Source organism: Phocoena sinus, chromosome 5 (assembly GCF_008692025.1).
Source record: "Phocoena sinus isolate mPhoSin1 chromosome 5, mPhoSin1.pri, whole genome shotgun sequence".
Taxonomy (NCBI): domain Eukaryota; kingdom Metazoa; phylum Chordata; class Mammalia; order Artiodactyla; family Phocoenidae; genus Phocoena; species Phocoena sinus.
Genome location: NC_045767.1, coordinates 22,301,832 through 22,313,897, shown reverse-complemented (window position 1 = coordinate 22,313,897; position 12,066 = coordinate 22,301,832). Strand labels below are relative to the sequence as shown.

The following is a 12,066-nucleotide window of genomic DNA, read 5'->3' as shown; positions in this document are numbered from 1 at the left end:
AGTGTTATCAACATTAGGACACAGTCTTTATGTAACATAACAGCTGTGTTCCTACAGTGAAAAGGTTCAAATGAGGTGAAAACATAACATGTATTGACTGACATTTCCTTTTTAAGTAGTGCTTTATCTCTATTACTAGTATTAAAGGATAAGAAATTTATCGAGGACAGGGATCAGCTCTGGTCTGTCAACCTCAGCCACCTGTTTGATGTTGCAGAGAAGGTACCTTGGGGACTGTTGGAATGTACATAGTTTAGTAAGGTAGGTAAGAAAGAGGGGATTAATAATTACAGAGTACTTATTATGTACTAGGCTCCTTGCCAGATGTTTTACATATATTAGCTCATTTCAGAAGACTTCTTTAAAGTAAACTGGATGGGTAAGAAGGATAATTATCCTTAGAGATTGATTCCCATCCTCTCTCCCCAGTTACCTAAGAAATTGAGTACATCTCCAATTGCCCATGAAGGCATAAGTTTGTTTTCCTCACTGAGGCAAGTGGTAGAGTACAGTAAAATGGAGTAACATATAAAAAGGTGAGCAGGCTGCAGCTAAAGGTACATATGGCTATTGTTTTCCTTTGGGAAATCACATGATTGGGGCATGAAGGGTTACTGATTCCAGGGCCTGATTGTGAAGCACAAGTAATCCCATGTGTGTGGAGGCCGTAGGGTGAGAACTCACAATTATTAGCATCATTTCTGAGTGATGTCACAGATTTTTTTTCTTGTGTTTGTTTTGCTTTCTGACGACTGCTTCTCCCACTGTTCCTTGCAATTCTATTCTTGCACCTTCACCTTATTATTTATATTTGATGGACCAGGAGGATTCAGACAAGGTTACCTTTACATTTGGATTGGTCATACACCATGCCATCATCCAGCTGGCTCTGAAGTTAATAATGTTACTGACAGTAAACCTGAAGAACTTTCTCATATCTATTTTAAGTCCAAGTCTGACCAACCATGGAAAATATTCAACATGAATTAATGTAGAGAACCACAAAGCATTTTTTTTTTTTTTTTTTGCGGTACGCAGGCCTCTCACTGTTGTGGCCTCTCCCGTTGTGGAGCACAGGCTCTGGACTCGCAGGCTCAGCGGCCATGGCTCACGGGCCCAGCCGCTCCGCGGCATGTGGGATCTTCCCGGACCGGGGCACGAACGCGTGTCCCCTGCATCGGCAGGCGGACTCTCAGCCACTGCGCCACCAGGGAAGCCCCACAAAGCATTTTTGACAGCTCCAAGGAAAACCATCTACTTGATACAAGAGATATGTCTAGAGACCTCTCATAAAAGCTTGCCTGGTGTGAGGGTACATGGTACCATTTTAATCCTCTGAAAATATCTGTATTCCTGTTCCTTTTCTGCTGTCACTGTCAATCTGCTATATTTTCACTACCCTATTAAAATATTACTTTCTTCTTTAATCTGTTCAATGTATTAAAAAAAAATACTTCCCTGTATGAGCTGTTCTGACCTAAGTCATTTCTCTGATATTTCTCTTATATTGCTTCCCAAACATCTGAATTTCTTTTCTGTGAACATTTCCATTTCTCTGTACATTGTAAAACTGCAAGCTGTAGGTATTTGTATGACATAACACAGAGGAGAATTAAGTCAGCTACAGAACAATGGGGCTTATTCTTCTGCTTTTTCTCTGGAAAATCTTCCATTGCTTTTGGTGGCAATTTATGTAGAGGTTAGAACCACAGGATGTAGCTTGGCCTCTTATTTGCCTTTTTGGGAAATCAATTAGGAAGATTCATACAGGATAAAGGAAAAAGCAATCTATCCATTATATAAGGCTATTGTTTGTATTACTTGTTCTTTGCAAAGGAAGTCTGTTGAATGCTGTGCGTTTTGCATTCTTTTCTAATAGAACAACCAAAAAAGGCATCTTAAGGTGAAGCAGGAAAGGAGATCATTTTTGTAACTTTGCATTCTTAACATAGCATTTAAAGAACGGCATGAATTAGAGGGAAGAAAATGGAACACAAAGTAGTCAATTTGAGATCACTGGTTCAACAGTAGCCTAGAATGGTAATGACCCACAAGTATTTACAGTTGTCCAGTGGTTTGTGGTATATAGGAATGAGAAGTGTTTGGGGTCCATTTCCTGTTGGACAGGTGGCCATCTTATCAGAGCCACTGTTTGGAGTTGATGACTAAAGACACAACTAACATGACTGAGACGTCATGGGGTTCCCAAAAAAGCTTCTAAGAAGCATGTCAGGCATGCACTAAAAGCATCCACAGCTTCGACTGGGAGCTGGTAGCACAGATCTCATCTGGAACCTTACAGTCCCAAATTGTGGAAAAGGCATGGGACTCCTCCAAAATTGTATCCACAGCAGAGTCTAACCTCACCCTGAGAGATGGGGGCTGGGAGGGAGAAGGACTGAGCTAGCTCCCTGGAGAAGCAGGGATTTATTTGCCTCTTCTCCCCAGCCGGGGAGTCCCGTGGGAGCTTGCAAGCAGAATAAGTTGGGTGTACCACCTTTCAGGTTGGAGCTCTGGAAATGATGTCAGTGCAGCAGGTGGGAGACTTAGGACTCATGACCTCAGCTTCCCTCCCACTGGGCACCCTTTGAATTCGGGGTGTTGGCTTTGTTGTGGTGGCAGATATTCGGATTGGTTGCTTGGCTAGTTTGAGGGCATGGGGAAGCAGTTTTTGTTTAGTTTAGGACCTTGCCTTTATCTTTGTCCTTTGTCAGCTTAAGCTCTAGGTACAGCACCCCACCCATGAAGTCCAGTTGTCATCGTCAACACAATAGCAATGATCATTTACTGAGTGCTTGCGTTATGATAGGTGCCTTACATACATTATCCTAAGGAATCCACTGCGTGGTTAACAGGCATTGGAATATAAAATAAAATGTAATCACAGTCACTCACTTACTGCAGGACCTTATGCAAATTTCTTTCCACCAGTGTCCCCTTAGTGATGTCTCAAACCTCTCTTCCTGGAATGTTGTGCCATAGTGAATGTGAACAACACTAGATATACTAGGAAGAAAGGTGCTATGTAAATGTGAGTATACATATTCCTCTCAGTCTTATAGGAGGGCAGATTGGATCACAGAACTGGTAAGATTGAGAATCTGAGCACTGCCACTTTGATCTTAGAACAGTTACAGTCTTATTTCTAATATTTCAATAATAAACACATTCTGCTTTGAGAGAGGAAAATCACACTGTTTCTGTATTTTGACTCTTCATTGATAGTATAAAGCATACATTTTTAGGAATATGTTTTATAAGACACATTGGGGCTGTCATTCTGGAACATGTAAAATTTTGTACTTCAAAATATATCTAGCACGATTGTTAATGATTACATGTACCTCATTTAATCTTCACAAGAAGCAACTCATTTTAACCACAGGAAAACTGACTGAGTTACAGTAGTTCTTGAGAGTAAGCCAGGATTCTTTAACTCTTCTAGATAGTGCTGACCCCTTTCAAAAAGTGGGTTTCATAGGGCAACTGAGTATTATCACACAGTTGAATTCTAGCCTGGCCACAAGAGTCGCATCTGAGATGTCAAGAACAAATGATCTGCATTTAAAGGGAGTGGCCTAAGTGATGTGGGGCCATTGTTTTGTTTACAGTTACTAGCTTAAAAAATCTTGAAGGCTCTTTGCTGCTGACAGGCATATCAAACACTCAGAATGCAGCACTTTCACAGACGTTTCTTGAGAGCACAAGACACATGGCTGTTAGTGTCTGAGTTTGGATTTAATCTTTCAAACAGAAGTCCCTTGCTGTGTATCATTTCATCCAGTTACAAATTCGAGAACCTGCAAGCACCCAAATTCAAAGAGTGAATTCCTGAAATCCATTGCTATTTTATGAGTCATCACTGGCCTGGCAGGAAGGGTATTTGAAGTCATGGTCATCAAAAAGAAGTGATTGTTTTCTGAAAAGCTAAACGCTTAAAATGCTTCCAGAGGGAAGCAGTGGGCTGTGTTCTCATTCCCTCCTAAAATCACAGTTGCTGAGTTTGTTTTAAAAATTGTTAAAAGTTCATGAGAAAAATATGTAAATTCTAAGAGCCAACATTATATTCCCAGAAGCACTGACCCTTGCTGGTCTCATGTCCCCTTATCACTGGACTCTGGGGGACACAAAGACTCGTGTAACACTTCAGTGCCGCTGAGTTTGTCAACAAGTATTCTGGGAAAAAGCAGAAATGAATTCTTCTCTTGACTTCCCACCAGGATTGGCCAAAGGCCATAAAGCAAGCTAGTAAATTCCCACAGGACCCAAACACCAGGCAAAATTGCTAAAAGAGGCCAGTCTGAGTTTAAAAAAAAGGAAAAAAATTACAGGCCATCCTGTGGAGCATCAGACCAATAAAAACCAGAAGCCCCCAAATCAGACTATTCTTTCCTTGATGTTATCAGGTACAGCCAATTTCTTAAATTAAAAAAAAAAAATTTAATGTTTCTATGGTATGTGTATTTGTACACTAAATTACCATTTGGCACTTGGAAATCATAGACCTTACTACTCAGAAGCAATGGAGTGAAGAGAAATTTAATTTTAAAATATCAAATCCTGTCAGATTCCTGATTTTATCAGAGCTATGCCAGCTAATAAAGTATTTCTCAAGTACAAAAAAAAGTTAGACTTCTAACAAACAAATAATTGTTTGTTATTGATACACAGAATTTCTTAAATTTTCATGTTTTGGTTCTAAATGTAAAGTTCCTCATGTGTATCTCTGTTTATACCTCATTCTTGACACGTTTATCTAAATTATGTGTGTGTTATGACTGGTAAGATATACATTCAGGGTCCTAATAAAAATAATCACAAGGACCTACTTTCCAGCCTACCCTTCTTCCTCTACCTGATAATAATAATAGTATTTAAAATAATAACATTCCAATATACCATGGAGGAATCCTGCTTTCACAGCCCCTACTTCTTGAGCTCCTTGATAATTATTAATGGTTGTTCATGGAAAACAAACAAACAAACATAGACTTGCAATTAGCTCTAAGTTGAAAAGAAATGCACATTTTAGGTATAAACTGAGAAAATTTTTCTTCTTGCAAGTAAATATCAAAAAGCAAAAGTGTTTTTTTTTGCTCTTCAGGAGACATTTTAGAAGTCAGGGAGGCTCTTTGGTATCTTTATTTAGTGGAATGATCTGTTTTCAAGACCACCCAAAGGCCCTGAGTCAAGATTACCGTCTCAGTTAGGATGACATGTGTGGGGATGGAAGCTGTGGCAGCCATTTAAACAAGCTCATGAGGTCTAAGGAAAAGACAGAAGGTAGGGTGGGGGGGTTGATGTATTAAGTTTCTACTAAAAGCCAGGAACAATGTTAATACTTTACATAAATCATAACAATAACTAACACTGAGCACAAACTCTGGGCCCTGAATTGTGCCAAGTATCTTCATAGATTCTTTTTTTTTTTTAATGGATATATAATTGACATATAACATCACATTAGTTTCAGGTGTACAATAATGATTTGATACTAGTATATACTGCAAATTGATCATCACAATAGATCTAATTAACATCACACATAGTTACAAATTTCTTTTTCTTGTGATAAGAACTTTTAAAATCTACTCTCTTAGCAACTTTCAAATATACAATACAGTATTGTTAACTATAGTCACCATGCTGTACATTACATCCCCAGAACTTATTTCTGATAACCTCAAGTTTGTACCTTTAACCACCTTCACCCATTTTGCCCACCCACACCTCCACCCCTCTGGCAACCACCATAGATTATATTTTTTAATCAGTAGTCCTTATGAGATAGGTACCATCATAATCCTCAGTGTATAGATTATAGATGGGATTCTGAGGCACAAAGAGGCTGAATATCTTGCCCAAGATCACATAGCGTTAAGTAGTGGACCCTGGATTTGGTCTGGACCTACACCCTTAACCAATTACACTGTGATCTCATTTACTCCTCAGAATTACCCTGAACATGAAGGTATTATTATTATTTCCATTTTGTAGACAAGGTATCTGAAGCCCAGAGAGGCTAACCAACTTGTCCGGCAATCACTAAGCTTATAAAGTAATGGGCTAGGGTTGGACTTACATACTTATCTGACATCCAAGTCCAGGCTCTCCCTTCAGTACCACAAGATTTCCACAGTCTCATTAGACCCCAGAATCCCACTCCCTGAGACCTGTTAATTATGTGTTCAGCAAACCATGCACCAAGAGCCTACTCTACATATGCTTAATGGATGGCTTTGACCACTTGAGAGACATTAGAAAAGACCCTACTATCATAAGATTGCTCATAAAATCAGATGCTATGATAATATGTTGGAAGTGAAAACCAGTCTCTGAAAAATAAGCATCTGTTTTATAAGTAGAAATGATGGATTTGACAGTGATTTTGTATGAGTTCCCAAAATTCTTTCACTTATATCAGGGTGAAAAGGTGATATTCATGGGCTGGGGGCGGTGAGGAATGCCATTAAAAAAAAATAAAGCAAAATCAAAGGCTCTACATAAAAGAAAGTACTCCCCTTGGCTTCATGCCTTTCCCACTAAAAGTAATTCAGGGAACTTGCTTATCATAGTGAATCAGCACCCAGCTTGGTTTGCTACTAAACCAATAATAACTTGAGACATTTCAACAGGAATAAGTCTACACAGAATAATGCTGAGAGAATCACAGTTTTCAGTGTTTCAAAATATATCAAAAAAGTAGTCGTCACTGGAATCTTAGAGTTCCATGAAGTGTCTCCTGGCTGAGCTAGCATTCATCCTGGATATGGATGAGGCAGCAAACCCTTCCTGCTGCAATGTCCTCAATGGAAGGTTTCTCGACAGGTATTTCTGTTGAAAAGTTCCCAGAGAGGACATTTTTATACCTTATGTTTTTTCCAGTAGTTTTTTGTTTTGTTCTGTTTGCTTTAAACTATGTCTCATTGTCATTTTGGAAACATCTCCTAAAGAACTACTGTAATGGATTCTAAATGTGGGTATGAACATTCTCGTCACTAACTTCAAGGAGAGAAGATGTGAACTTCTGAGTTAATTGTAAAAAAAACCCTCATTATATTTGCAGAGCTTTACTGCCTTAATTTAAAATCATAGATCTACTAATACAGTGATAATTACGAGGACTTACTATACGCTAGGTGCCATTCTAAAGACTTAACAAATTTTAACTTTTTTAGTCATCACAAAATGACTAGTGTATGAAGAAGGTACTATTATCATTCTACTTTACAGATGAGAAAATACAGTAAAGAAAAGTTAAGAAACTTGTCTAAAGTGATGGGGCTAAGACTCAAGACCCAACAGTCAGACTCCAGAGCTATTCTCTAATCACAAGGCTACATTACCTCACTTGATCACAAGACAAAGGTCACATATGAAAGGAATTGCCCATCAGAGGTGATAAGCTATACCTGTCTCAGGAATAACTCAAAAGTTACTTTATACCTTCCAAATCAAAGAAAGAAATGTTGAAAAAACTTCTTAGAGTTTGGTAGCCCCAAATGATAGACACTTGTGAACAGGTACAAAGGGAGGGAGAAAGGTGTCGTTTTTATTTCTACCAGCCTATTTGCTTATAACTCAAATGGTAGGGGGAAGTCTAACATTTTGCTAGTTCCATTGAGTGAATACCCATGATGTGTTTGACTAAATTCCTCAAACACCCACTTCAAGCTATCATATATTACTATAGCTGTACTACTTTACACCAGGTAAATTAAGGAAAAAAAGAATAGTGATGAGAAATTCCTCAAATTTTAGTGACAATAATGCAGAAAAATGTTCCTGCAAATATTTAAATTAAAAAATAAATAAATTAAAGCAATGATTTTGATTTAGGGGAAGCATAAGGTAACCATTTTTTAAATGAAATTCACCTATGATTACGTGAGATAATGCACATAAACACCAAGTACACAGAGACAACATTTTGTAGTGGGTAAGCGTGTGGACTTGGGCCAAAATGCCTGCAGCTGAATCCCAGGCTGCCTCTTGCTTGTTGGGAGACATTAGGCAAACGATTCAGCCTCTCTGTGTCTCAGTACACTCTGCTATGTAATGGAGAAAATAATAGGTGTACCTCACGATTTGTGAAGATTAAACAAACCAATATGTGCGATGGGTATAAAACAGTGCCTGGTGCATAGAAAACATTCAACATATGTTAGCTCTTAATATTCTTATAAAGGGCACTCAATAAACAATAGCTACTATTTCATAAACTACCAAGGAGGGAAACACACACAATGATTAAAAAAGTTCTTTTGTTTTCTCTGTTAATATGAATCCCAGTTTAAGGGATCTAAGAGAACTAAAATAGAAAAAGCAGCAGCAGTGTCTGTGTAAATCTCATACTGACATGAAGAATAATATATCCCCAGGAGTCTTTTACTGAGACATCTTTGTTTCTTCTCTACTGTTTTCTTTTTACTGAAGTTTTATTTTTCTATATTCCTCTGTATTCAGCCTATTGGTCAATTTTTTTCTCTTTTGTCTTCATCTATTGTACTAGCATTGTTGTAGTGGTATACAAAGATGAGACCAGGATTCAAAAAGACTGGTACAGCATTTTTTAAAAAAGAAACTTAATATCAGCTTTGAGACTCACTATAAAGGGACTGTGATAAATTCAAAGTACCAATATTAAAGAAAATAAGTGTGGTGTATTTAGCAATATAGAGAGAATTCTTAGGGGAAATGCTTGTAAATGAAATATATTCTCAAAATAGAATAGCTGGTATCCTGAGCAAGGTTCTAGTAGGATAGTTGAAGCTTAACTAGGCCTATCACACAGAAAGTGGAACAGTTGGCAACCCAATCCCCGAAGCTACCCCAATTCAGGCCTGCAACAGTTGGGGCTCTGAGAGAACCTGGCTGGCCTCTGACGATGCAGCAGGCAGCTGTTCTTATCCCTCCTCCTCAACACTGTCCCAGGATGAAGGGTCAGCAACCTGGTCTTTTTAGAGTAATTGATCCCCTTGCCTGAGAAGCGTGATCAGTTTCCAAAACCAGAAAGAGTGAAACCTCGGTCTGAACAGAGCAAACTCCCAGCTCACAGCGCAAGTGATGAAAAACAATTCTCAGAAGCTGAACGACTGATGTAGGGAGGAACTTAAAATTCCAGCTGCCTTTCAAACACAGGGAATTTTTGTGGGTTTTCTGGTACTTCTAGAATTCTTCTGAGTCAGAAGCAGAAGTTAGGACGATCTTGAAGAGAGAAAAATCACAAGAAGATGAGATTCTGAAAACTTCATCTGAATCTAAAATTGCTTTAGTTTCAAATACAGTTAAATTGACTTAGTTAAGTTTTCCTTTTGTGGCGTTTAATTACACTTTTTCTTAAAAAGTAAAAAACAACTAGGTTTCTTTCTTACATGGCATTAGTTCTTTTTTCTGCTAGCATATCTCAGTTTGATAAAGAAGTATTCACAAAACCATCCTCTAGAGCTAAAAATCACTAAGGAATTGGCTGGACTGATATAAATAAAATGATAATTTAAAGTATCATACCAACCCTTTCACAGTTGGAAGTTTCTTTCTTGTTTTAATCACACTCAGAATTTATTGATGGTCTGGCCCACTGGACTACTTGTTAATGCTTATCAGATGGTGCCACTTATAATCCTTCATATAAACTCAATATGGGCTAAATAGATTTTGAATTCTACATTATGAAATGTCCAGCAAAATGTCACAATTCATTTCAGGTGGTATTACTGAAATTAAGAGCAAAACAAAATATATCTCTTAGAACTTTTAATTTTAGTTTTTCACTTCAGTTCACCAACTATTTCCTTTATATACAGTGTTTTAGTGTGAGCAAACTATTGCCTTCACAGTATTATTATTATTTTTTTTGGCTTCACAGTATTCTAATATGCAGTTTTCCAACTTTTGTTCCCAGGGAAAAATTAAGATTCCCCTCGCCCCAGGGAAATTATGATTTTAGTAGCCCCTGGATGGGGCCCAGGAATTTGTTTTTGTAACATATACCCCAGGTGATTCTGATGGTAATGGGCTGTGAACCTCACTTTGAAAACCAGTTTTCTGACACACAAAACACTGAACTCAACTTTATTCTTTAAAACCCATCAATAGTTTTCTAGTTCATTCAGTCCGGGACAGCCAGACTTGTAAACGGCACCTGCTTTCAAATGCTCTTGATGCCTTGTCTGAAGGGAACAGGCCCTGAAGTGCTGATCTTGACAGCTTTATTCTAAAAGCCCAGGAGGTGGCAGCAAACTCTCTTCCCGCTCAGAGAGTGCTTCACAGGCAACCATTCTAAAGTGTGTTGCAAATAATTTGCTTTGAACAGTCTTTTAAATTTGTTTTTTAAATAGAAGAATAAAGAGGGCCTTGAGATGTGATTTTATCTGACCCCCTGCTTCTAATCAAGTCTGAGAATAAATATTTCTAGGAATAGAATGATACAATTTTATCATCTAGAGAAGCGACTGTACAAAGTTCCCTGGCTGATTTTTCTTATCTCTGGGCAAAGGGATTGTATGACTTCCCTTGGCTGTAGGGCAGTAGAGTCTCTTATCTCCAATCAAAAATGTTCTTACTAATAACTGAAATCTCTCTGGCAGTAATCAAAACATTCTTATTTTGGGATCTAGACTAAAGGAGAATTTTGAAGCACTTTGAATGCTAATTAGCTTTTTAAAATGGAAACAAGTATGATTGTAAAATCTTCAAAACTAAAAAGAAGTTCGTGCGCTTTATGGATCACAGGGAAAGATCCCAATATTTTTGTTTAACCTTAACATTAAGACAATCAGATTGTGTGCTGGACTGACAAAATGCAAAGTCAGTCAAGAGGCTGCTTAAACATTAGAAGAGTGAACAGAACAAAGGGACAGGTAGGCCCACTGAGTAGCAGCTTTGATCCTAACAGGAGTATTGTTTTCAGGCCTTTGACGCACTAAAGTTTATTTCTAAAACAAAAAGGATGGTGATGTGTCTGGAAATTCTGTAATATGAGATATATGCTTGTACATTTACCAGTGGGAGGAGAAAAGACTAAAAAGGAGGTAGGAGAGCTGGATATTTGAGGAATTTTGGTATGGATGAGAGAGTAAAGGTCTCCATTGTGAAAAAGAAAAACAGGACTAGTGAATGGAAGTTACAAGACAGTAAATTTCAGTTTAACTTAAGAAAACTTCAAAAACTTGTGGGGAAGGAATGGAGAAGGAACTAACTAACATATGTGTTAGACATATAAAATGTGTTAAGGGTCTTAATCCATGTATTTAATTTTCACAACGACCTTATTTGGTGGAAATCATCCTCATTTTTTTTTTTTAATTGATAAGGAAACTGAAGCTCAGAGAGCTTAAGAAAATTGCCCAAAGTCACCCAGTCAGTAAGGTGGCAGACTCACCAGCTGAATCCAAGTCTATCTGTTTTCATAGCCTGTGCTTTTTCCATTGCAATGCCTATCAGGGGTGTTATAAAAGGAACTCCTATACCTCGTGGAAGCTTGATTGCAGGATCTCTAAAATGCCTTCCATCTCTAAGATTTTATAATTCTCTATATAAATAGCTCCTTAAAAACATTTGGGTTTTAAGTGTTGTGAGTATTTTGATGCAGTTCAATGCTTTTTAAAAACCAAGGTCAGTTTAAAACCCGACAAGACAAAATTTGTTTGTTCCTTACCACTTTAATTCCAAAATATTTGAAGAAAAAATCTTAAAGACATCATTTTTCTAATGAGACAAAAAGCAGAGCTTAGGAGGTTAGAGAATAATTTTTCTTTCCTTGAAGCCCTGACCAGAAGATTTGCTTTGGTTCCAGTGTCTGTAAAGTGTGACTATAATTCCTCCTGTCTATTCTCGACACACGCTGATACTTCCTGAGAATGGAGAGCATTCTGAAACTCAGAGACACCTCTAGTCCTAGGGCAGCCATTGGGCACACTGGAGTAAAGTAAGAAAAGGGCTTGCAATTCTGTAAAGCAGAACTTCTGCTATTCTTTGCTTATCATTTCACCTGAATCAGTAGATCTCCATCCTTTGCTCTTAAAATGCACATGTTCCATTTTATGAAATTACGTCAAACATATC

At 37.9% G+C, this 12,066-nt stretch overlaps 1 protein-coding gene and 1 long non-coding RNA gene across 8 annotated transcripts in view; one reads left to right on the top strand and one right to left on the bottom strand.

Annotated features, from left to right (window-relative positions):
- LOC116753884 overlaps nt 1–12,066 on the bottom strand; it is a 289,521-nt gene that overhangs the window by 146,950 nt on the left and 130,505 nt on the right. The gene's annotated exons all lie outside the window — the stretch shown is intronic.
- The window catches only part of SYNPO2 (synaptopodin 2), a 178,683-nt gene that overhangs the window by 151,174 nt on the left and 15,443 nt on the right, over nt 1–12,066 (top strand). The gene's annotated exons all lie outside the window — the stretch shown is intronic.